Consider the following 25,920-nt stretch of genomic DNA (forward strand, 5'->3'; position numbering starts at 1 on the left):
AGTATGAAAAAATGGGTTGTTTCATGGTATTCAAGAGAACATTTTCTAACCAACTGACTTACAAACTACAGTGCTATAGATTTCTAATATTTTATGCAGCCAAGTCACACATACAAGTCACACACAGTGACTCATTTTTTCCTAAGCAATACATCTAATTAATTCAAGGTATTTAGAATGAAAGGTAGCTATTAGATGAAGTCTAAAATAAATGGTACTAAATGCAGCCTTTGAGCTGACGGACACAGGGCATTTTGGTAACATCGCCCTCTCCTCTGCTGTGCTAAAAGCTGTGTTGCTCACCACAAATAACACTGAATTAACACATTTAAACTCTATCCTTTTTAAAGAGCATCTGCCAATAGAGCTTGCCAAGATAATGCTGGAGGACCCCTAATACAACAAATCTTGTTTCACAACGGGTGCATCAATTTTGAGCTGGGTGGAGCATGTGCTTGGGAAGAAGGTGTTTTCCAGCTCAGCCTTTGAGGCTACTCAACATTTGACATCTCCCACAAGAAAAAAGGAACTACAAAGCAAGGAGTGTGATTTTATAGTATTCACTCCTGCCTATTGTATTCTTAATTGGGACAATGTATTCGTTTACGACACTTCATGAAACAGTCATCAGACCTACCTCTTTTTTTATCATTACCTCGGCTTTACATGGCTTCAGTAAATTCATTGTCTTGTCACAAATTGCAAGTATATTAGCGCTTCACAGATGCTGAGCGCAATAAGTAAAAACTGCTGGGAAAGTAATCGGTGATGTGATTACCATCACAAACTTGGGGTTAGAAGTTCACTTCTAGATGAATGTACACATTCTCACGGGGCTTATCATCTGCGATCTGGTGATCTCTCAAGAGCTGGATTTGGAAGAAAACTTACAGAACATCTCAATTCCAAATGCAACACAAATACAGGCACAGATGTTCCTATACAATTCCTAACTTGTGCTTAAGCTTAAAACCTAGAATTGCACAGGTCCATATCAATTATGTGTCCTCTCACGTTTCACTCTCTCCTGTGCAATGCCACTTCAAGTTTAACTCTGACTTGCATTGGAGTTGCATCCTGACAGGCATTCTACCCTAGTCTTTTTGCCCTGTTTTATTGCCATATCTGCCTAATTATACTTCAACTTGTATATTACTGCATTACCATGTCACTCTGTGTTCTGGTGGGATTTTAAAATAACCACATATTCGATACAAATAATTATTTCCTCCAGTCAGGAGGACATTTGTGTGTTCTCAATGGGACTGTAAGAGAGAGGAAGCTACCTGCTGAGTTAATGCTTCAGCTCTGAGTTTCCATTAACCTCCTAACTTCAACCATTTTTCATTATGAAATCATGACCTTCAAACCAAGCATATGGAAAAAAAAGTACATTTCTCCCCACTCACATAGCTCTAAAGTGTGAATGGAAACACTGTTCTCACACTTTAAAAAAAATCCACCTTTGAGCTAGGACCAAAAATGAAAGCTTGCAACGCCAATGGCATTTGTTTAAGAAGTTATGAGCATTTCAAAGGGAGCTGGAGTTAGCATGGAAACACGCTCAGGCTTCAGGCTGGCAAAGCTACCAGCAAACGTTATGAAAAATACTTTGGAAATATTTAGGAAAAAAAAAATATCATGAATCCACATTTGGACTTCGATGTGTGACTTCACGCCAACTAACAGTCACATTGAGAGGCACGATCGGTAGTCAAGAAACCAGCCAGAAACCTCCACAGATACCAGACACCAAGGAGTGTGTCTCTGTCACCTTATTTATCTTTCTGAAAGAGAGAACTGACAGGAATCAGTCAGTTGGAATGGGGAGAAGAATGACAGTTCTTACTCCAAGGACACACACTTGTTAGATGATAGGATAACCAAACCTTGTGTCCTTATTCACACTTGAGCTGGTCCACACCATGCTGGTGTGGTACCTCTGAGCCGGTTCTGATAATAATGCACATAGGCAAGGCAGAAACAGTCTCCAAGGGGTAGACAGGTTTCAGCAACTTGAAACCAGGTCTATAATGCCAGTAAAGCCTCATAGTAATAATCCCATGTACAAAATCTGCCGAGCAATTAATATTGCATCAATCATGCATGTGCTTAATTCAGACACAATTCACTGTTATCATTCTGATTAATACAGACTGTTGAATTATGATTTACAAACTCCATAGCAGAGAGAGGTGGGGAAGGTGAGGCTCTGTTTCTACATGTCATTTTGCTTTTGACAGGCACAAATACACTTCTGAGTAGATAATCAGTCGTCAAACCTCACAGCACTTAATCACTCAGCATGAATGGTTAAAACACTTAAAATTAACCTCACATTAGTCTAATTGTTACTCAGTGCCTCCTGGTCTGTTCGCATTTTCGGTTTTGTTTTTACATCTTATTTCCTCCTCTGGTTTCAGATGCCTCCTCCCCATCCATTTACTCTTTGTCAGAAGCCCACCTGAAGGTGCAAAGCTCTTTTCTTCTCTGTGGCAGGCTCTCGCATATACAAGTCATCTCTACAGCTGCTATTTGTGCTGCTGGCACAGCACATGTCGTTCATGCCATGCCATGACAGTGGGTCACATACAGTTCCCAAAGGCTTGTGCTTCCATTTGTGCTGTCTGCGAGACCCGGCTCAGGGGAGCAGTCAGGAATTGGAGAAAGGGAAGAGCCTCAAACGTGCGCACTTCGGTTACTGCAATCTCCTCCTCTCTGGCCTTTTTCATTCACCCACACTCTAGCAAAGCACATTTCCTAGTCCATGTTTTTGACTGTGCACTTCTATGCACTATCCATTTTTGCTGTCATTTATCTCCATCTTTAAGGACCTTCTTAGCCTGTCTCCATCCTACCTACCTCACTGAACACTCAGTTCTCACCTCAAACAAGGTGGTGATGCCCGTCAAGAAGAGAACCAGATTTTCAACTGCCCGTTACACTCACTGGATGCCCACACATTCTGGAGCTGCTCCTTATCTTCACGGTGACCATCATCTCAGCCCTCCTCACAACTCTTCCTGGCTCCTAAAAACCCGTGTGTCCCTACCCATGGCAGAGGGGTTGGAGTAGATGATCATAAAGGTCCCTTCCAACCCAAACCATGCTATGGAACAGGTTGCCCAGAGAAGCTGTGGCTGCCCCATCCCTGGAAGCGTTCAAGGCCAGGCTGGATGGGGCTTTGAGCAACCTGCTCTAGTGGGAGGTGTCCCTGCCCATGGCAGGGGGGTTAGAACTCGATGATCTTTAAGGTCCCTTCCAACTCTAACCATTCTATGGTTCTATGATTCTAATGATGTTCCTGATTCCTTGTGCTCTCTCATCTGCCTGCATCTGTCTCTCATACCACATGTTCCTCTGTGGCATGAACTCTTTTTGTACCACATTTGAATGCTATTAGCTATCAGGAATCTTTCTGCTGTTAATCCAATGTCTATAAGGTGGAGGACATAGCCATGGAGCAGAGCAGAACAAATATCTCTCTGCTCAAAGTCCCAACTGGTGATCACACTATGGTGTGGTCTCCTTCTGACCCTTGAATCCTGCACTCCCAGTGCCACTTTCATTAGGAAAGGGTGAAAACACCTAAACCCAGGAGGTTCATTAGCCTCATGGCAGGTGGTAAAGCCACCCAGGAGATAGGACTTGTGAGCTGCCAGGTGTCTCATCACCTGGTCACACGCCCCCACCAGAAAGGGAGCACACAACCACAAGCTGTAAGCCCCTCTCTGCTGGGTACCCACCTCCAGAAAGGGTTGTAGGGTCTGCTTCCAGGATGAACAGAGGCAGGATGTACTACCTGGAGGTGGATGTCCAAGTTCTAGAGAGGGACAGGAGCTCAGGCACTGCCTTTGCCTACTTCTAGTCAAATCTCTATCCAACATTTTGACTTTCTGGAGTGCTGCTCTCAGGCTCCCAGCTCTCTCCGCGGATCATTTCCGCAGGCCTTGGACCACATTAAGGCAATCTGCATCCTACTCTGGCTCTCAGGGTTTCCTTTTCCTTCCAAATAACAATGCTACAGTCTGAAGGTGGGACTTGGCCAAAGAGCTCTGCAGATAAACAACTTCCATCTCTTTTTTGCCAGAATAACAGTCCTCTTGGGAGGAAGAACACAGATGTCTAATGGTCCAAAGGAACTCAACCTTCAGTTGATTAAAGTAGAAATGGCCCTTGAAAGTGGAAAAGTTCACCAAGGGAGGGAACTGCAGGCCTGGAAATGAACTGAGACCTCTCTCAGCACCCATTGAGAGGGACGTGCCAGCTGGGAACAGGGCCTAAGCAGAGCAGCCTGAGGATATGCTGACTCAGCAGAATACAAGCACTGCTCCTTTTGAAAACATCCCCTCCCTTGCAGAAACCCCAAGGAAGGAGTTTGCTGCCTGAAAATAACTGTCAGCTGCCTCCCAGAATGAATCCACCAGCATAAGATGCTTCCTAGTCCCAGAGTTCACCCGTGTACCGTCTGCTGAGGACATTAACTATGAAAAGCATTTCTAAAGGTGGTCAGAAAAAGCTACAACATGACTCTCTGGCCAACACTGCCAACCTCTTCCAAGACTAAAATGTGTCCTTGTTTTCTTGCTCACCCAGGTCACCCACAAAAAATATTAAAAAGAACTTTCAAACACAAAAATCTAAAATTAGCTACAAAACACCAAGCAGGTTTGTGTATGAACTGTGTTTTATAACCCCAAAAGCAAGGTGATTAACACCTCCATTAAGTTTGTCAGAGACCTGGCAAATTCTAATTGAGCTGATGCATTACTCGGACACTGTGGGGATGGTTTGCACTATAAAACAAGAGGACAGATGTGTGTACACCCTCTCTGCTCACTGCAGCCCCTTGACTACATTAATCCTCCATTTCAAACAGGATTTACTTTTCATCGTTTTATAAACAGGCTGAGTGGTGCTGGGGATGAAGCGTCCATCCATAGCAGGGAGCGGGGCCAACAGCTGAAATCTGGCCATTTTCTTTACTGAGCTTCAAATCACGGTCCAGAGTTGATGCAGAAGTGCCTGCCTCCCTGTCCCTCAGCACGACCGTCCACTCCCAGCTATCTCGAGAAATCTCACCTACAGCCTGACTTTTTTTTAGTCAAATATTCATGGATTTTTAACACAGAGACCCACTACTTCCAGGTGACTGCCCTTGAAATTAGGAGCATTACACATTTTGCAATATCAATTCATTTTTTAAGGCTAAGACATATTTTGAACTTAAAACAACTTCTAAGGATTCAGTGTGATTAAATAGGCTGTTTGACAAAGAGGATCCCTCCTGTGCATAAAGCCAACCGCAATGCCATCTTTTATCCAACGGAAAACCAAGCAATACCCATCTCTTTAGGGATCCATGGCTTATGTAAACCTGGTAAGATGGTACAAAAGCTACTTTCAGGCATTCGTACAGAAAATACACCTTTGTTTCTCACAGTCGGTGAGTTTCCAGATGCTCTGGCTGATCCACATAAAAAGCCTTCAGCATCCCACTGGCACTGTTTGCAAGCTGCTCATGCTAATAGCTGATTACATCCAGTTAGATTTTAATTCAGAAACAACCTTGTTGAAGTAAAAAAAAAATAAAAAAAAATTAAACAAATGTAAAAGTAATGTAACTAGGAAGAGATTTAGAGCCGGATTCTCCAAACAAACAAGTTACGCTATTAGATAATTTAAAAGGAAGGCGAGCCAGAATTTCCTGGTGGTAGCATTTATTATTTGCTTAACTAAAGGTCAGGCGAAATAATAAAAAAAAATCTGTTGTCTCAGTCACTACAAAGGCAGATTTCACGACTGGGTATTTGCTCAATTTTAGAAGACATAAATTCATGTCAACAGACCGTGCACTCTGCCAAGCACTTCTTTCACCTCTCCCTGGGCTGAAGGCTGTCAGCCAAACCCTCTTACCCCACTATTCTAATGTGCAGACTTTTTGTTTTCCAGGCACCTTCACATAGATGGTTCCTCTACATTTGGTACTTCTCAGCCTTTTTTTGGTGGCCACTGACTGTAGGAAACAATCTCTTTAAACCGACTCACTGTTCATTTCCCAAAAGGTCTGTGGTAAGCAAGAGGAAAGGCTGAAGCCTGGATCTAACCAACCTTATTGAGCTTCCTCCTCTCAGCACCTCTCCCTGATGGAGGCTTCTTGACAACACCACTCCCCAACCAATCTGCCCCTTCTCTCTCCAAAGCCAGGATCATCAAACCTGTAGCAGCCCTTTTGGTTATTGTTTTACCTTTGCCAATCTATTAAGAGCTAAGCAAATCTGTATTTCTCCACTTAGAGCTCCCTCTGCTCCCTGTTTATTCAAGGACATTTTCTCCCACAGTGCCTTATCTTTGCCATTGTTTCATGGTATAATTACTTCCCTTCGGAGAGCTTAATTTCGTTTACCTCCTTGGAGTCAGACAGGATGGTATCAAATATGTAAACTCAGCTGTGCATGATGTTCATACAAACAACGGCTACGTCCCTCGGTCTGCATACAATTCTTGCTGTATCACAAGCAAACCCACTTAGAAAAGGGAAGGTGCATTTGTTAAAGTCACTGTTTATTGCCATTACGGAGGCTGCAACATTCTACTGTGCAAACTCAAGTTATTGCTAGCTGAAGCATGCTACAGTTCACTCTGATGAAACTGAAATATTTTTGGGTGAAGAATAAATAGCCATCTTGGAAGAGTCTGAATGAAGAAGCCTCTGACTGAATTCTAACGGAAGGGAATTGTTTAAACAAGTGTTTGTTTTCTGAAATTTAAACAGGTTTCTGGTGGTGAACTGTACTGAGCCATACAGTGCAGTACAGCTAAAAAAAAAAAATAAATCTTTTTTCCCCTTCTCTGTTCTTTCACACAGGTGAATTCCTGTGCTCTTTACTGAGTATCTGGCTGGCTTGGGATCTCAAGTGTTAGTACATGTGCCCCATTCCCGGAGACATTGCCATGACACGTTGTGGCTGCAGTCAGTGGTAATATTACACGTGTTTCATTGAGACGTGGAGCAACAATCAGATGACAGGGACTTCTGATGAAATCTTTATTCTCTCTCTGTTAATAATATGGTCTGCCAAGATCTTGAATGTTGGCATGTTTTCTAACACATTGCTTTTTCCAGGCACGTTGCTTTCCTCAAAGTGTGAGGAAGAGGGGTTTATAATATATAAAATGCATAACAGAAATGACAGAAAAGACTCGTACAAATAAAAGGAAAACAACCTCAACCTAGATAACTAGAGGGCAATTTAATTTAATAATTTCACCGATTTTTGATTAAATAATTTCAGATTTTTATTTTTTTTTTAAATGAAAGCATAAAGAGCATTTGGCGAATTCCTTGAGACAGTTAATAAATAACATAAAGTAATTATACAGCCACCATCTCCAACTTGCTGTACGTGAGATCTTCTAATTCTGCTAGTCAACACATGGAATAAAAATGTACGCTCAAATTGAAGCTGCTGTCATTATTATCCTGCACAGAGGAGAGCAGAGAATGAAGTTGCCCAGGGCTCATAACTCACCCAGAATCGCTGCCGGTGGCACGGTAAAGGTAGGGGACGGCAACTTCAGAAGAACACACAGAAGTGTTCAACAAATGCCAACTTGTCTAGTGGTCGTTCACTAAAACCGAATTGGATTAATTTCCTTTTCACTCTGCAGAAATCAAAGCAGCCTATTTCAAAATACATATGTCATCTTTGAGGCCAATTAAATTTTGCAAGATGTGACCAGGGGGAGAATCAAAAGTTGGGCTTTATAATGAAAGTTGACTGCAATCTTAATTACTAAGAGATTTTGGCTTGTCTTGATTGCGCATTCCTCAAGAAACAAGTCTTTGATGACTGCCTGTACTGGATCCCCATCTGTACCCCATGTGTGGTTGTTAAGAGCCTATTACAACCCTTCCTGCGGAGATGGGCTCTTCTAACTTAGGCTACAGCATCTTCTGTTTTTACCTCAGGAGAGCCCTGTTCAGTCCCTGGCTGACATTACAAGCACTCACTTGGAAAATTATGCATGGCAAAAAGCAAATAACAAAAGCAAAAAACATAAAGTAGAGACAAACTGATGAGAAAAAGACCTTTTTTGCAATTTGGACAGACACTGATCCCTAAGATAACAATCTTTCCTAGGAAATATCACACCTAAGTTCTTACTAAATTTGGAGCAAGCAAAACAGCATGCCAAGTATAAAGACAAGTCATTACAACTTCAAGACATTTTTTTCACTCCAGTGCCAGTTTGACGTGTGTCCCACCCTATACAATTATTTGCTATTGCTTCTTTCTATGTGAGATCACCTTTAAAAGAGTAATTAGAGGATGTATTTGTTTATAGGAACGCAAATGACTGCTTTGCTCCGGGGCCCGCTTAGCATGTCAAGTTAGCCTGGAACCACACCTGGCTACCAGAATAAAATCATCAGTGAAAAACAAACAGTCTGTGTACAGTCTCACACAGACTGTAGCACTTCCCTTCAATGGGGCTCATGCATCATTTAGTGCTTAACACATTCCCCAGAAGAGGGAAATATCTCAGAAAAGGATCAGCACTGAACCATTTGAGAGAAGGCATCCTACTGCAATATCCTCAGCAAGGTGGGACCGTTTCCAGTTCCCAGAAAGGAAACAAAAAGGCTTGATTACCACCTTGACTCCAGGTGAGCATATATCTGCCTTGCCTGACTCCGACCAAAGAGTACACAAAGAAACTGGGGGCGCTGCCTAGTTTCATTCTCACCATGGGTCGATCAAACATCCGTGTGCTGCACCACACCACAATACTTCAGCCTGTGCTGGTCCCCTGCTCTGCAGGGCATCCAACAACAGGTTTTGGTACTAATCTAAAAAACTCTTACGCTAAGTTAAGCTTATGCTATCCTGAGGAGCATCCATCTTTCTACTAGACTAAGTTATTTCAGCAATGGCTGTCAGACACAACAGGTTTAACACATCCAAGGGGACAGGAGAAAAGATATCTCAATGGCTGACTCAATGCTCTGGAAGAGCTTCCTGAAGGAGAGCAGGAGGGGACACAGTATCTGTCCTGGGAAAGTTATGTTTTATTTTTCTACAGAAATTACTATTAGAATCATAGAATCATAGAATCATCCAGGTTGGAAGAGACCCTTGGGATCATCGAGTCCAACCATCTACCCTACACTACAAAGTTCTTCCCTATATCATATCCCCCAACACCACATCTAAACGGCTCTTAAACACATCCAGGGATGGTGACTCCACCACCTCCCTGGGCAGCCTATTCCAATGCCCGACCACTCTTTCTGTGACAAATTCTTTCCTAATGTTCAGTCTAAACCTATCCTGATGGAGCTTGAAGCCATTCCCTCTCATTCTGTCATTAATTACCTGCGCGAAGAGACCAGCACCAACCTCTCTACAGTGTCCTTTCAAGTAGTTGTAGAGAGTGATGAGGTCTCCCCTCAGCCTCCTCTTCCTCATACTAAACAGCCCCAGCTCCTTCAACCGCTCTTCATATGATTTGTTTTCCAGGCCCTTCACCAGCTTCGTTGCCCTCCTCTGCACTCGCTCCAGCACCTCGATATCTCTCTTGGATTGAGGTGCCCAAAACTGGACACGATACTCGAGGTGTGGCCTCACCAGTGCTGAGTACAGGGGCACAATCACCTCCCTACTTCTGCTGGTCACGCTATTTCTAATACAAGCCAGGATGCCGTTGGCTTTCTTGGCCACCTGGGCACACTGCCGGCTCATATTCAGCCGCTTGTCAATTAGAACCCCCAGGTCTCTTTCTTCCAGGCAGCTTTCCAACCACACTTCCCCAAGCCTGTAGCGCTGCTTGGGGTTGTTGTGGCCCAAGTGCAGAACCTGGCACTTGCCCTTGTTGAAACTCATGCCATTGAAGGATTATTATTAAAGGATTTTAATCCAGGAATGGCCCTCAAGCACCACCACAATCCAAATGATGACTTCTACCAATACCCATGTCCTTGCCACCATCAAATCTGCTGAAAGACCTGGTTCTTCATGAACTCTTTTCCCACAGACCTTAAGAAAACATTTCCACCTCTCCACAGGCAGAGAAGGATTTTTTTGTACTTCATTGTTTGCAGTGCTGCAAACACAGTGCCAAAATACCATGGTGAGAGACAGCTATGAATGATGATGGTTAAAGATATTCCTATGGGGCTAAGAAACGCACACAGAAACGGGTTTGTAATATGGTCCATACCACAATGCACGTCACATCAGTGACAGCTTGCATGTGGCCTTTCTGCTCATAGCAGACAAGTCAGTTGTGTGAAGAACACAATTAACTCCAACCAAAGGAAACAGCAAAAATACTGGAGTATAGGACATAGGATAGGCATAGGACAACTACATTCTACACATCCATCCCTACATAAATAATTTGGCTTAGGGCAGCATTACCAGCCAGAGCCTGGACAAGAAGGTGTTAAAGTATCTGGTGATGAGCGACCTTAGCCTTTCCTAAGTCAGAAATACCACACGCAAATTACAGAAATCACAGTGTTGTCTCCTCGGTGGAGTATGTCTCCTCAGGGCGTTCTTTTCAAGCAGACCGCACCATGGTAAAGGTCAGCATCGTTTACAGACAAATCTATTTTGTAATACATGGTGCACACTGTGCTCTGTACGAGACAACTTGCACACAAAGCCAGCTTTCTCAGATAGACACGAATCCTGGTGAGCATCTCACTGCAGAACATGGAGGAACAGGAAGTGTTGGTTCAAGCAGCAGATTGCCATGCCCACATCCAGCACATTGGGCAAAATGGACCAGGGTTAACCCATGGTATGAGCACCTGAACCCTCAATTCCTTGGCAGCCCCGAGTGCTTATGGATGCCTTTTTGATTTTTTTTTTGACTCAGGCAATAAACACTGAAGAGGTTCGAGCCCTTGTCCACCCATTTTCAAATCATTTTCCAGTCATGACTTTGGCCAGCATGTGGACTTGAGTCTCAACTGTAGGGATGCACCTTGGATGACATCTGGAAATTGCTTCCTCGAGTGCAAGAATGATCTGGCACATAATTTCACTTGGCTTTTTATAGCTTTTAGAGCTTACCTGTAAAATTTCACCATCTAAAAAATACTAAAAGCAAATTCAAACAAGCAGCAAGTTTGCAAGGGGGTTCACAGCTACCGTTTTTATTCTGAGCATTTGACAACATTTCAGGTTTTTTTCTATTCTAAGTGAGGAGCACAAAAAATGCAGCAGGAATTAACTGTTTGGGAACCACTTTCAGCATCCAAGTTGGTGAAACTTTCTTCTTGAATCTTTTTGTCTTGCTCCCGTACCTCCTCCATCCTCCCTTTCTCCCGGATTACTCAATCATAAAAGCATCCATGTGGCCATGTGTCATGTTTAAATATATTTTCTATTTAGAGTAATGTGCGTGTGTTATGCCTCCTAGGGAAGGGTGGATTACTACAAGTGTGATGATCCCAAGCGAGGAGCATTTTTGCTGTGCTATAGGACAGATAAGTCGTATTGGCAGCGCTATGGAAAAGCTTCTGCTCCTACCATAGCAGACTCTATGCAGCCTCTTTGATCAGCAGTGTAACTCCTTAACATTATCTAAAAGAAAGAGGAGAAAGCGTGGGGAAAAGTGTTTACAAAACAGCAAGACCAACTGCTCACAATGCTCCACTTTATTTTTAATACAAGGAAAAGCGCAGCACTGCAAAGCAGTTTTTAATTAACTGCTTTCTCCCAGCAATACTTTTGGCTCCATATAACAGTGCCAAGTACTGATATTTTTATAACCTAGCAATGATTGCGATTTCGCTTCAAAAATGTTATTTCAGTGGGGGTCTGCCATCACTTGACAAATGTGTGGCTGCAAGAGGTGGTTCAGGGAAGAGATGCTCTTTTGGGACCCTCAAATGAAAGGTTAGGCTGCAATAGGCTCCGAAAACCCCTATTTTCTGAGCTTGTTCCTCAGTTTTGGAGAAGGGAAACAGTGGCCAAGATCAGGAACTAAAGCACAGATACCAGCTCTCTCAGTGACACCAACATCCCTTGACACCATCTTCTCCCTCGTAGAGAGGCCACAGGACAGGAAGGGGCAAGGACTGGCTGAGATTCCTGTGAGCCTGATTAAAAATGTTGTGAGCTCAAGTACTTACTTGAGGGGGTGGGGGAAGTTAATATACAGGGATTTCCTGAAAACTGTATTCAATACTAACTCCTTCACAACTGTACAGCTACTGGAGGCATCCAGGGTGGCTCCTCTGTATTAGTTTTAACCTGCCAGGGTTAACTTCTGCTTTCTCCTGTGTTTTTTTTAAGTTTCTTTTCATTCCTCCACGCTTCAGAGGGGTGGTTTCTACCCTGGGGAGTGCAGACCCTTGGGAATCTGTGGGCTTCACAAGGTCTGTAAAGGATAACTGAAAAAGCAAAGCCATCATCCCTGAGTTTCAAATTAAATTGCTGCACAGGAGCTGGCCTTGCTACTGGAAAAAATTAAAGTACCTGCCTATTCAAACGGCTGAAAGCCATTATTTTAAAGCCATTTCCAGAATAAGCTCCTGGGCTTATGCTCTTTCATTTTCCTAAAAACAAAAAAAAGAATTGGCCACAGCACTCAGGAAGCTGATTCCCCCACCAAAACCCCTCCTTTCTCCCCGTTTCCAGGTATTTTGTGTCCTTGGCTAGGGGTACCTGCCCTGTCTCGCCCCCACAGCCTCAGTGTGCTCCTAAAGTCAGTTCTTCCTACCTTTCAGTTAAATGTATCTCCCAGGGGAACTTACTTAATTAATAAAGATAAAATCTGGATTTTCATCAGGACTTTTACCAAATCAAGCACTCTTTTCAGGATCACCCCACTCTGAAAATACATTTTTTTTTCTCCCACTACTCTCCCCATAAATCACTATGTGCCATGAGAACACTTCTAGCTAGAGAGTACACACACGGAGTGACCAGAATATTCTCCAAGTGCCAAAGGGTGTCTATAAGGAACAACCCTACTCAATTCAACTTGCCAAAACCAGACAATACCTATATGGGCAGAAAATTTTTTAATACATCAAGAAACACACACACAAGTCAGTAAATAGAAGGTAAACCCAGACAGATTCCCAGACAAATGGGAATATTAGAGTATTTTTTGGAAGGAGTATAGGGCATGCTTTTGCAGTTCTAGTGAATAAGCAGGAGACTCCTACAAAGCCTGGCTGCTTTTCTAACCACTGTGTATTAGTCAAATCCAGTTATCAGGCACCACGTAGAATAAAGAGATGAAATAACACAGCCCCCTTGATGCAAAAGGTTAGACCAGGTGAGTTAGTTTCTCTTTCCAGAATTAAACACAGTTTAAAGAGACAACTTGCGTAAACCCAAAGTCTGGTCCAAAATGAGCACGAACTTTTGGGCAGTTTGGGACCTGTTTTTTTCTTGAAAAAGTTATATTGCTTTTTAACAACAGAGTCTTAAAGAGGTTTCCAAAACGGAGCAAGACCAAGACCAGCAGCATATTGAGTCAAGTGCTCCCTCTCACACCAGACACGTCTCTCAAAGGGACAGGAGAGGCACGATGGAGGGCAGGCTGGCCACCCTCATGCTGAAGATACTCTCTTCACCTTGCCCACTGGAGATAAACTGCTCCACTGGGTGAAGACGACCCAACATGTGGAGGCTCCTGAGGTGCCTATGGCCACGTGCCAAGGCACTTGTATGTGATGTTAACTAAGCCGAACTTGCTACTATAATTTTTTCAGTTTACCTTTTGCATGCCACAATCCAAACTGTCCTGACATCTAAATTGGATTAAAAAATGCAATCTATACTAAAGAGAGCGTAAACCCCATGTTGTGCAATGCACTTCTAACCTGCTGCCTTCAGGCAAGCAGAACTCTGGGGCTGATGTCAAGAAGGATTGAAGTCCTAACAAAGGCAGACCCAGTGACTGGGTCCTGGGAGACAGGACTAACATTTCTTGGTTTGTAGTCCAAGATAGTGAAGGACTAGAAGGGCAGTGATGGACTACATATGACCAGCCCCCAAGAGCTAAAGGCAGTCATCTCCCACATGGATGTTGTAAGCATAATTGTGACATAGGAAATTTTATAGCTGACAGTACCAAAACTTACGAGGCCTCCTAGTGTCCCCTAATTCCCTGGATAGGAAATTTCATTGGGATCCAGATCCCTCTCCTGTGCAGACGCTTTTAAAAATGTCACCCAAGTCTCCCTGAGACATGGACGTGACAGAGTCAACAATGGAACAGGTCTCTAAAGCTTATAGTATTTTCCTGTGTGTAAGCTGATGCAAAGCACAATCCTCTATGTTCATTGACATATGCTTTCTGTTATTTACTAAATCCTCCTCAAATTGTCCTGCACATGTGTTTACCTATATCAGCTACCCTAGGAGCATATATAGCACTAAAATAAAACAAATCAAACTATGTCAAAATAAAGTGGTATAGGTGTTCCCAGCTTGAATAGTTATTTAATACTCAACTACGGGGAAAGAAAAACAGTGAAAAATTGCCAGAAATACTGACATCAATCTTCCATTTCAAGAGCAATTCAGAATGATTCCAAATATAGTTGGTCCTATTAAGAAAACAGCTCTCGGGTAAGAGTGCAAACTATGTCATCACAAAAAAGAAAATCAGAAACATATGCTTCTAATGAAAGAAGGAATTTTAAACGAAGTCAGCAATTCAGGGCCCTAATCGTAAACCAGAGCCAAGAGGGGAGAAAGTCTCTACGTGCCAACCCCATCCTTTTGGGGTGAAGTTTGGTGGTGAACTCCGTGCCTGATCTTTCAATTTCTAGAAGGAAAACCAGCATAATGTCAGCAGCAAGACCTAGGAGAAGAAAACCCCACTTTGAAAGATGTAGACCACGTTCCCCATCCTCTGACACAGGTGGCCTTTTGGGTGCAGCTTGTCTGCTATGTATAAAGCCCTGAGTCCATGCTGCATGACTGCACAAGGCAAAGCCCCACAACTCTCATGGGCAACCTCAGCTTAGGCTTTCTTTCCACTTTTGCTTTGGGCTGAGATTCTCAAGGGAGCCTCGAAGAGTCACGTAACCAAGTTCAACGAGTTTGAATTTTCCTATTGACCAGAATAGCATTAGATCATATTACCCATGTCTATTTGTTAACGACAAGCGCTCGTTTACCCATGCTGATGCCACATGGTTTGGATGCGTGTTTTATACACCATAAATGGCAAGGATGATGCCTTCAAGACATAAACACTGCGGGACTCGCAGCAGCTCCACTCAACGGCAATTTTCTCATGCACCCAAAAAACACAGAAGGAAAAGTTTCAAACTTCACCAAAGTTTTCAACTTCCCTCCCACCAACCAACCTGTAGGAAATATAAAAGCAAACAGCCATGGCTACTGCAGTAACATTTTATCTTCAGAAAGGGAAGAACTGATATTTCTATGTATAAATGCCAATAAAAGCTACATCTTTGTGGATCGTGCCATATCCACATATTTGTTGTGACTCGCATAAGAGAGCATTTAAAAAACAATGAAAAAGCGCTTTCCTCTTTGTTTTCAGTTAGAAAACCCCTATTATCCTTTTTTAAGAGCAAAGTTGTGAACGGCCGCTGTTTTCTGTTCTGATTACCAAGTTTACAGGAGACATGGGAGCGACCAAATTGCTTTGCTCTGGAGAGACGCTTCTTGACAAAAATGTATTATGCCAAACACTGCTGCTGCATGTGGGCTCTTCTGCTTTTGGTGGAGGGGAAAAAAAAGTCTTAAACAACTGAAAAACAACCCTCTCTGATGTGCATTTTTCAAACAAGTATTTCAGCATGAGTTAACTATTGTACTCAGTGGCTGGTTCACCAAGGTCTGAATCCATTCCAGCTGCCCGCCGGGAACGGCTGCTTAGCTGAGGCTGTAAAGATATATATGTGTAAGTCCAAAAAGGTCCCAGTTTAATCCCTGTTGCGTCAGTCAAGACAGGAGATATCACAAAGGTATGAAGATATTTGAAGCAGGCGGTTATTCTATTTGGTGGGAACCAAACAGATTATATATAGAAATTTTGGACTAATCTCAGGAGTCAGTGCTGGTGTGCAAAAGCATATCTGGCACACTTCACTGCTAGGCATGTCAGTTGGTTTTGACTCAGTATGGAGCTATTCAGTATGAAGCTATTCTTCAAAAAAGAGCATGTAGTCTCTAAGAAAGCTTGAACCCACCTATGTCTCCTGGAAAAAAAATGTAATGGGGAAGTAAAGGAGGCAATAACATCTCTGTTTAATGTAATGCTCCATAATTTTAATTTGATAAAATATCTGGCAAAGTAAAAGCTAGCTGTCACATATCCTTAGGGAAATTATTTCATAGTCCACTTACTAATACAAATTGTCAGTATTAAAACTAACCCAGAGATTTCTGCACTTTTAGAGGTTTAAGAACTGGGCAACATAGCCAGATGTCTCTGATAGCCAGAGACACAGAAACATGGATGGAATTAAGGAAAATATTAGGCTTTACTTTCAAAACTGGCTTGATTAATAGGTCTGAAGTCTTACAGTTGCAGAAGCACAAATCCCTACTATGGCCACTCTTAATTCAGAATAAAAACAATCTATTCTGATTAGGCCAATGTCTATATTGAATATAAAGCACAATTAAAAAGTTAGAATTTCTAATAATTTTTTTTAAAATCAACATTTAATTTGGAAAAAAACTGTGAGCACCATTTCCTTGGTCAAGTTGAGCACTAGAGCAGCCCACAGACTAAATGAATGTCTTGTATTTCTTTCTTTATTAAAAGACAAAGTCCATACCTACAGATACTTTTTTAAACGTTTTTTTCTTCAAGAATCCTACTGAGCACAAACGGAGTGTTGTATGAGTAAGCATTATAAGAGTCAATCAATAGGTATTACAGATGACAACAGCAGACTTAGTTGGTCAAATACCAATTCATTTATGCAGCTGTCAATTCAGGATATATCAGATATATTCCAAACACAGAGGTTGCTGTTAGGTTTAACCTGGTGCAATTAAAAGTGGGATGAAGTGCAAACATTTTCCCATTTTCTTGTGGTTGGAGCCAGCCCCCCTCTGCCAAAATGTGGTTCAAGACACCCAGAATTATGACCTTAATGAGACACAAAATGCAATTGTGATTCATCTTCTATAAATGAAAACAGGAGGTAGAAGTTGCCAACAGAATTGTTTTAAATTCACACTGGGGTCACACATCACAGAAACTGGCCCACCAATAACGTTACTGGTCTAATTTCATATAATGGAAGCCAAAAATGCAGCAACTTGTATTCATAAAGCATGCAGCTAAAAGCAAACAACTGCTTTGGACAAGGAGTGCTCACGAAAACTGTCACTTCTGCTACGATTTGTGCTTACCTTCTTGAACTGACATTTTTGGAATACTTGTTTTTCCTCCCTGTACATTCTGATCCACTTAGAAATGTATATTTGATGATTTCCACAGCAAGAGAGAGTTGAGCTCAGATCAGCTGTGTACCTTGAGGATGCTTCCAGCCAGCCAGCCAGCCGAATCCTACCTTGCATTCGCTTGTTTTCCTTTATGCTGTGCTTCACAAATTATAACTCTAATTCACCGCTCAGATACTCCAGCGTTTTATGAGTTAATGCCATGGATTTTAACGGCATGAAAGTAAGATAAAAGAATTTCCATTGACGTGCATGGACTGTGCATGTAAATAACTTGCCAGTCACCAAGATATGGTGATTTTGTGGTTAGAAACTAACTGGCTCCCAACAGTACATCGCAATAACTTAATACAAAATACTGAATTCCTCCAGTTAATATTTCAAGATTAAGCTAGAGAAGACAGGCAAAATGCAATATGTCGATTATATTTTGACAAGGACATCTTCACTTTGCTAATGCCATGAGACCTTTAAACAGTCTTTTATACTTTTTCCAAATGAAGAAATTACTTTCATGGAAAAAAACCCTTAGTTTTGTAGAAGATATTCTAGATTACCTATGAAGAACCTTGTGAGAAAAAACAGAAGAGGAAGTATTTTGCCTAAGGAAGCGACCTAGAACTACATCTTCAGCAGCTTTTAGGCACCAACACATCCTTGAAGATCTGGGCTGCAAACACTTATGAAAATGCTTTCCCTTCTGCTACTGCACCACCCAAACTCCCGCATCCTCTAAACGCTGTGTTGTAGCGCTGCTTCAAACAGAGCTCTTGCAATTTTTAACTCCCCACACCTACCGTGGTGTGGGACGGTCTCATGGCTGCGTGTCCTCCCATGCAAAGACAAACCCACTGTAGCTTCTGTGAGCTCCATAATCCCAAACCGAAGGCATGTACTTGCAAATTAGCTAACTCTTAGCTTTAAACATGGGTGTAACAAAAACAGACCTTACGCATCCAGATATAAAGCTGAGTCATTTACCAAACTGTTATTAAAGAGTCTTTATGCATCTTAACAATTCTTTCCTTGTAGCTAACAGACAACAGTACATATAGTCAGATACCACCGAAACACAATTGTAACCATCTTCCTGAGTAATAAGTATTGGAAAATAGGGTATACATTCTCATTCTTCAGGTAGGAGCCCTGAAAGGACCCCAGCTTTGTTATTGCAGCACAGGACGGGGTCCACATAAAACACACATCTGGCACAGAAGCAGACTCCAGCTAAGGCTGAAAAACCCATTCTGCTAATTTGAAAGAATCTTAGAGCAACTATTGCAGAAAGCAGCTGTTTCTTCCATAAAGCACTGAATTATTTTTCAAGCCGGAGCTCTGAGCAACGATGTACTTTCATCCCCCTCTGACCTGCGCCCTTCTCCCAGCAGGAATAGGCCTTTTTTTGAGTTGACTCAGGGTATGGGGTGACCTTGAAGAAGAACAGTTACGCAAAGGCGATTTGGCAAAGCATCGCCACCCAGAAGAGAGGACAGCTGCATTGTCACCCAGCAATTACAGTGAAATGACTTATCACGCTATAACCTACTTGAAGGCACACAGTCGTGTGTGTATGCACAGTGCCGGGGCAGGCTGAGACACAGAAATGCCACGCACCATCGCTAAAGCTGTTACGGAGCACCCTGCATGTAAATGAAACTGTGTAAGACCAGAGAAGATACAAGGGATTTTGTTTGTGTTTACCATTTCAGAGGGGATTTTTCTCTCTCATTTAATGTATTTTAGGATTTTTAAGATGCCTTGATCTGCTTCCCTACATCTGCTTACATCTAATCTAGCATGAAATACAATCAATCCAGGCAGTCCTGGCTGCAAAGTCTTCCCCTGCAAAGTTTCCAGCATCTCAGTGATCAAAAATGGTGTCAGCTTTGTTTCAGGTTTCACATTTTTTTCCCCTCGTGTGAATTCTTTGCAGCAAAATGAGCTGCTTAACAAGAAGTCAACTCCTAGTGCCAAGGCAGAGCTATCCCGTGCCATACCCACATATATAGGGTCAGATTCACTTTTGCCTGAAACCGGAGAAGGGCAATTCATCAAGCCTACATCTCCTTGATTCAGGAGATGAGCTCATGGTCTAAAGCTGATGTCAGCCTCCAGGCATGCCCAACCGTCCCCCTACCCTGCAGCGTTTTGTACATCCTGGCTCCTCTCCACCCCCAACCTGTCTCCCTAGCAGGGATGCTGGAAAAAGTACCCAGCAGTAAGGGTGGCTTTGAGGGTGGGCACCAGGCACCCAGGTCTACCCGTACAAGATGCCAACAACTATATTATTAGCTGTTCTTATACTCTTCCACCACTGATATCAACATCATTGATGTTGATGGGTATCACTCATGGGTATCACTGGGTATCACCCCCCCTAACCGGTAGCCGTAGGGCTGGGCACCCCGAGCCATCCTCGGGCCATCCAGCTTTTGGGATGCCCTGGATTTGCAGTTGGCAGAGCTTTGAGCACGGCGATGCGGGGAGGGCAGAGTCAGCCTTCTGCCACCCCAGCACAACTGCAACAGCATGAGCAAGCCAGGTTTTAACAAGTAAATCTACATAAAAGCTTTCTCTGAAAGTGATTACTTAATATAACAACCAGCTGTCTCTTCAATTCTTGCTGAGGCAGCCTATCTTCTCACCATTATTCACAGAGGGGAAAAAAAAAAAAAAAAAAGGAAAAAAAAAAGGCAGTAAGCCTGTTTTGTCTGTAGGGTAAGCAAAGCTTCAGAGAAATAATGGTACCTGACAGACAGAGACGCCAAGTGCTCTTTTTATTTTTTTATTTTCCTAACCATCCCATTCATTTCTCGACAAGAAAAGAGCTCTTACTGCTGGGGTGTAAAGAGGTAATTAGTCATTAACTCCTTAAACCCCAATCCCACAGCTTTTTGTAAGACAGCTACACAATCTAATTACCATCATTTTTATGACAGCACTTATCAACACAGCATCAGAGTGTCTCCTCTTCAATTTGGCTAGATCTGTACTGCCTGACCTCGCACAGAAAAATAATTACCATAGGAAAGAATTAGTGGGCACCAGCAGAACCTCCTGACTGGGAAACTGGAGTATGGGGCCATTCAGGCCTGCAAGGGCTGTATTTTTTGACCCAGAGACAGCCATGGCGTGAATAGATAGGTCTGTCCCACAAAGTCACTCAGGAATGTTCGTCTGAATTAATTAAATGCCCAAATTTATGTTAGGGCACATTAAACTTCTGCATGTCCAATTTTATTCAGAATTAATGTAGCCTTTGATTCCAGTTAAATTGCACACAAGAGTTTAATAAGAGGTAACTAATGGGTTTCAAAACTAAATTAGGATTCATCTTCCTAGAGGCTAACGGGTTAGCCACGGGGAGGAGGGGGGAGCCCTTACAGGGGTAAGAATCTGGGACAGAAAGGGTTTAGGGGAAGTTTCTCAATGGGCAACCTAAAAGGAGCAAAAAGGTACCATTTTTGAAATTACCCTTTTAGTCCTCACGTAAATCTTGAGAAGGCTGATTTCCACTTTTGTTATTCAAGGGTGTCCTCTTCAATGTCAGGAACAGTGCTACCTCGTGGGATGGTGCAAGGAGCCCCTTCGACCATTATCTGATCTATGGGAGAGCAGGAGCACCCACACTTTCACCTGCTTCAAGGAAAACTTTCCATTGCTATTTTTCATTTAGTTTTGAGACGGGTACGGCCCTCACCTCCCAGACTTTGCAGGAGGATGCCCTCCTGCTTCTCTCCCTGCACCTTATTATAGCAGCAGCTCCTGGCTGTAGGTGCAGGCATATAAGGAGCGAGGCAGCCGCCTGGGCATGAATCACTGCCTGAACGCTCAGTCCCCCCTCGTCTTCGAAGGAAACTGGAATGGAAAGAACCAGCAGAATTTTAGCTGACCTGCTAGAAACAGTTCGATCACGCTGTTTAACAGGGAAAAATGGCTTCAGTCTGCAATTAGGCATGGCTCTGATTTGTAATAAGGAATTTAATGGTGCCTCTCCCAGAGGATCCAGGAGAGTAAAGAGGAGGGGGGTGAGAGTAGGAGATACCTAAATAGTTTATAAATTATTTTTAAAATCCCTGTTCAGCAGAAACTAGCTAAAGCAGAGCATGATTTGCTAGCTAAACAGTATTTGCTTAACAAGACACTTATATGTGCACATTACTGCCATTAAGTAATCAATACACCTGGGCGCAGGGCTACACACAGTTTATTGTTCCTCCCCTTGCTTTGCTCTGACTCAACACTGAATCTGTATGATTGTGCAGGTATTACCCAGGCAGCTAGAATGTTTCTTGTGATACATAGTGGTGAAGCCAAGCAAAAAAAAAAATCAGGCATATTTTTCTCTGACTCTTACACGGTTTGCTTTTTTTTTAAATTTAACTAGGGCCTCAAACTGGTACTTCTCTGCAGTCCAACCCTTCGCACCACCCACTGCCTTCAGGAACCCGTCTAACAGAGGATTCATCTTTCAGCGTGTTCACACCTGCACAATTACCATAAGTGGAAGAATTTTCCTCTATTCTACAGCAAACAATGGAAAGGATTGCATTTACCTTTCTGCTCTAAACAAGAAATCAGTTGCTTTCAGAGCAGGTTATGAAACTCCCCACATCTCAGGTCAGGAAAAGTTTGTGTCACGTGAAGGTGACCACGTGCTGTCAGTCCCCGCAGCCAGTGAGTTAATCGAGCTGTGATGGTCCTGTCTTAAGAGACCTAGTTCTCCTCAAACAGATTCCAAACCATAGCACGTTTTCCTTTGCAAAATAAATAAATGTTAAAGCCTAAAAATGATGCAGGCCAGCTTCTCACCTGATTTTGTGATGAGATGTAATGTTTTGCCCTGCAGCCAGCACACAATTAGAGGAAAAAGCAATCCTTGCGCACCAGCCAGCATTATCCAAAGACATTAAGAAAACTCCCCTCCTGATGTGGTACCAAACACGGGTGACTTCCACCCTGCTCTGGAGCATCCCTTTAGGCCTGCGTTCAGCAAGGTGAGCTCAACCCGCTCGCCGGAACCACTGCCATGAATAACCCTCTAAAATTAGGCACATGCTTTGTCGGCCACAGGCTCCCGGATTAACTACAGACTTCGTGTCTCCCGGCACTGCACTCGACAGCGAGCTCCTTCCCGCTCCGTCCCCACCCATCCGAGTCTTCAGGGAATGTTGCCATGGATTTCCACGGGACACACAAAAGAGTCCATATTGGAAGAACCCTGTTAAGGTTGCTAGGCGTAAATATTGACTTAACGGCTCTTCCGCCTTTTTTCTTTTTTAAGAACAGATTTGTTGGCCATGGCTGGAAAAAATAAAATGATGGAGTATGCATGATTCACTCTGGCACTCACACAAACATGCAGATCAGTTGGCTGGCAGCTCGCTCCTCTGTTAGCAGAACATCGCTTCTAAAATGTGTCATTTTGTTTTGGCAGCAAGAGCGCCCAAGCCCGCAGACAGAGAGATAAAATCTCCTACCTTCCATGTACTTCACATGGGGACTGCTGACCTTCCCCAGCACAGAACATTTGATTAATACTTCCAACAGCATTTTAGTTGAGATACACAGAAGGACTGACGGGATGCTGCACATGTTTCACACCAAAAGCCTAGCCCAGAGACGACCCTTCTTGGACCCACTTTCCTGGGTCTGCTGACACGAGAAAGGACTCCAAAACTAACTGCAGGTAAATCTTTTTATTCAAAAGTCTTTTGAGTAAAGGCTGTTTCACAGACAATAAATATTGAGACAGAAGAGACTTAAGGTCACATGGGAAAAGTCAGCAGCAGAAGTGAGAGGGGACTCAAGGGTTTTGGTCATTGGATTCATGCTTTCATCACCAGGTTCTGCTTCCTATGGTACTCCATGCACAGACTTTTAATCCTGAATTTTAAAAATGTTATTTAAAATACAAATTCAACACTCGACATCATCCAAACCCTTTACCATATGGATTCTGCCAGATCTGGATGATTTGGCAGGACTGGCAGGGGGACAAACCTCCTCCTGAGGGTAAAAAGTACCTGTGATACTTGTTTGTACCCGTCCTAGACATGGCCAGCACAATCTCTGACTGTCCCTAAAAACCTGCTCACCACACATAGAGGCATGAGCAACTCCCTGAGAGCTGGCAGAGGCTGCAGGGAATATATTCAGGATTCCCCAGTAGACCCCCGTTTGACATACAACCAGGGGAACTCTATTGCATTTCACAGCACTCAGCAGATGTCTGCCAAAAGGCAAGTATCTCGTCAGGAGAAAGACAAAAATCTAATGACTGAATATAGAAGGAGAAAGTCCAGTGTCAGACAAGAGATCCTTCTCTAAAGGATCACAAGGAGTTCAGCTGCATGTCAGCTGTGCAGGCTGTCCTTTGGGACTTTTACTCCATTGGAGTTTAAGCAGCCCCAAAGGCATAACGCAAAACCAGGATCAACACACATGTATATTTATATTTGCTTTGCATCCATCCCCTGTGGCTCTACACATTCATCTCAGGGAACAGGGATCAACTCCTCCTGCCAGGCATCCTCTGTGCATGTCCCCTTCAGAAGCGGTGGTTCAGTGCGTGGCATGTTAAGGCACCAGCACTTCAGAGCCATGCAGGGCAGCTCTGGCTCTGGCATCCTACCCACTAATTAGACAACACACAAACTAGCCATCCCCGCTCAGTATTAAGCTACCAGAAACAAAAGCAAGGCCACTTAGATACCTCTGGAGCTTAGCAACAGCTAAGCTCAGGATCCACTCCACCTCTCTTAAATCTATTCTTACTGACAGCCTTTGAAGCAGAGAATTCACTGAACAGAGGAACAGGTTGGTATCCCCTCTCCTCAAGTGTAGGCAGAACCGGTTTGTTATTTTCTAAGCGTTTCCTTGGTGGCACATACAAATTCAATACTGTGTCTGCTAGAAAAGACGTCTATTTTCAGAATAAATACAATGACATGCAAAGTTTGGGTTAGCAATAGCTAAGTAGAAGACATCACGAGATAGAAAAGGAAAAATCTCTCTTAAGGTTCTAACGTGCATAGGACAAGAGACGGAGTAGACCTAATTGTACGAAATTAAGGAATTTTCCACCCGCTTACTCACTCTCCTGCCTTTGCAGCTGGAATAGCACAGCCCGGGTGCTGCCTTAATGATTTCTCTGCTCTGCTAGCCTAGGGTCAAGGCTGATGCATGGCAATCCTTACTGCATGCCACTATCGCCGCTCTTGTGCCTGTACACGAGCATCGGGGGACAGACCCATATAATATAGAAGGGCTGTTTCAAGCTGCCAGTTATTGGCCATTATCGCCTGGTTATGGAGATGGCAGTGGTTGAGCTTTACGACAGGTTCTCAATAACACTATATTGCAAGCCAACATGCTGCATTTATCACCGGGTTTATGTTGTACTGACCTGATATGGGTCCAGCAATGGAAAGGCAACTGCAACAAATGTTTAGAGCCCCATTTATGTCCCTCCACTCAAAAGGAACCCCTCTGCTTACTGAGATGGCTGAGTTTGCCCTTGAACCTGCTCCTTGGACGTAGGCTGTCTGAGCATTTAGTTCAGAAGTATCTAGTTAGTTTTAAAGATTCAGGATCAGTTTTGTCACATGCTGCCCAGATGATAAGCCTGATATCAGCTTCCACATGACCAAGAGCTGGGGTAAGACGTCACACTAGGGACAGCAGTGCAGCAGGAATCAGATTACCCCAGTCCAATGTAGACTCCTATATAATTGTATTACCTTTAATTCAATGGGAAGAGAAGGAACTTTTAGAAGTTTAAAACAAGTCACATGGACCAATCCTAAAGAGACCAATCTCTTTCCATTACCTAGAAAGAAAGTCAAGGGTGATGGGTTCAGATTTAAGTATCTCAAGTCAGGTGAGATCATTCCTCATGAGATGAGGAAGAGGTAAGGATCAAGCCCCTAATGACTACACTGACTTCAAAGCAGTCCTGAGTTAACCTTTTCTTATCTATATCTTCCAGCCACAGTCAGGAAAAAACACACACTATGGACAACCCTGATAAAATACAAGTTAGCCTGGAAAGCCTCTTCCAGAAGTGGCAGGGCTACCTCTCCATGGTACAGGTTACCACCATCTCCTATAATAAACAAGTAGCATGCCATAATTTTAAAGCAATTAGCATACAGTTTTAAGCACTTGGAAAAAATAACCCTGGTCCCGGTCTTCTCAAAGCCAGTGACCCAACTGCTGACATTATTAGGGCGTAATGTCTTTTTAGGGCATCATAGGCTTTACTCCAGCCTAGCTCCACTTCTTTTCCACTTTGCAGTCATCTGGCTCTATTAATACAAAAGAAAGTGGAGCAGAGCTCCTCAAGGGTCAGTGTTGGGACCAGTGTTGTTTAACATCTTTGTTGGTGCCACAGACAGTGGGATCAAGTGCACCTTCAGCAAGTTTGCCGACGACACCAAGCCATGTGGAGCGGTTGACACACTGGAGGGAAGGAATGCCATCCAGAGGG

At 43.2% G+C, this 25,920-nt stretch overlaps 1 protein-coding gene across 1 annotated transcript in view; it reads right to left on the reverse strand.

Annotated features, from left to right (window-relative positions):
* CAMK1D (calcium/calmodulin dependent protein kinase ID) overlaps positions 1-25,920 on the reverse strand; it is a 230,078-nt gene that overhangs the window by 100,988 nt on the left and 103,170 nt on the right. The window lies entirely within an intron of this gene.

The sequence above is a fragment of the Numenius arquata genome, chromosome 2 (genome assembly GCF_964106895.1).
Source record: "Numenius arquata chromosome 2, bNumArq3.hap1.1, whole genome shotgun sequence".
In the NCBI taxonomy this organism is placed as follows: Eukaryota; Metazoa; Chordata; class Aves; order Charadriiformes; family Scolopacidae; genus Numenius; species Numenius arquata.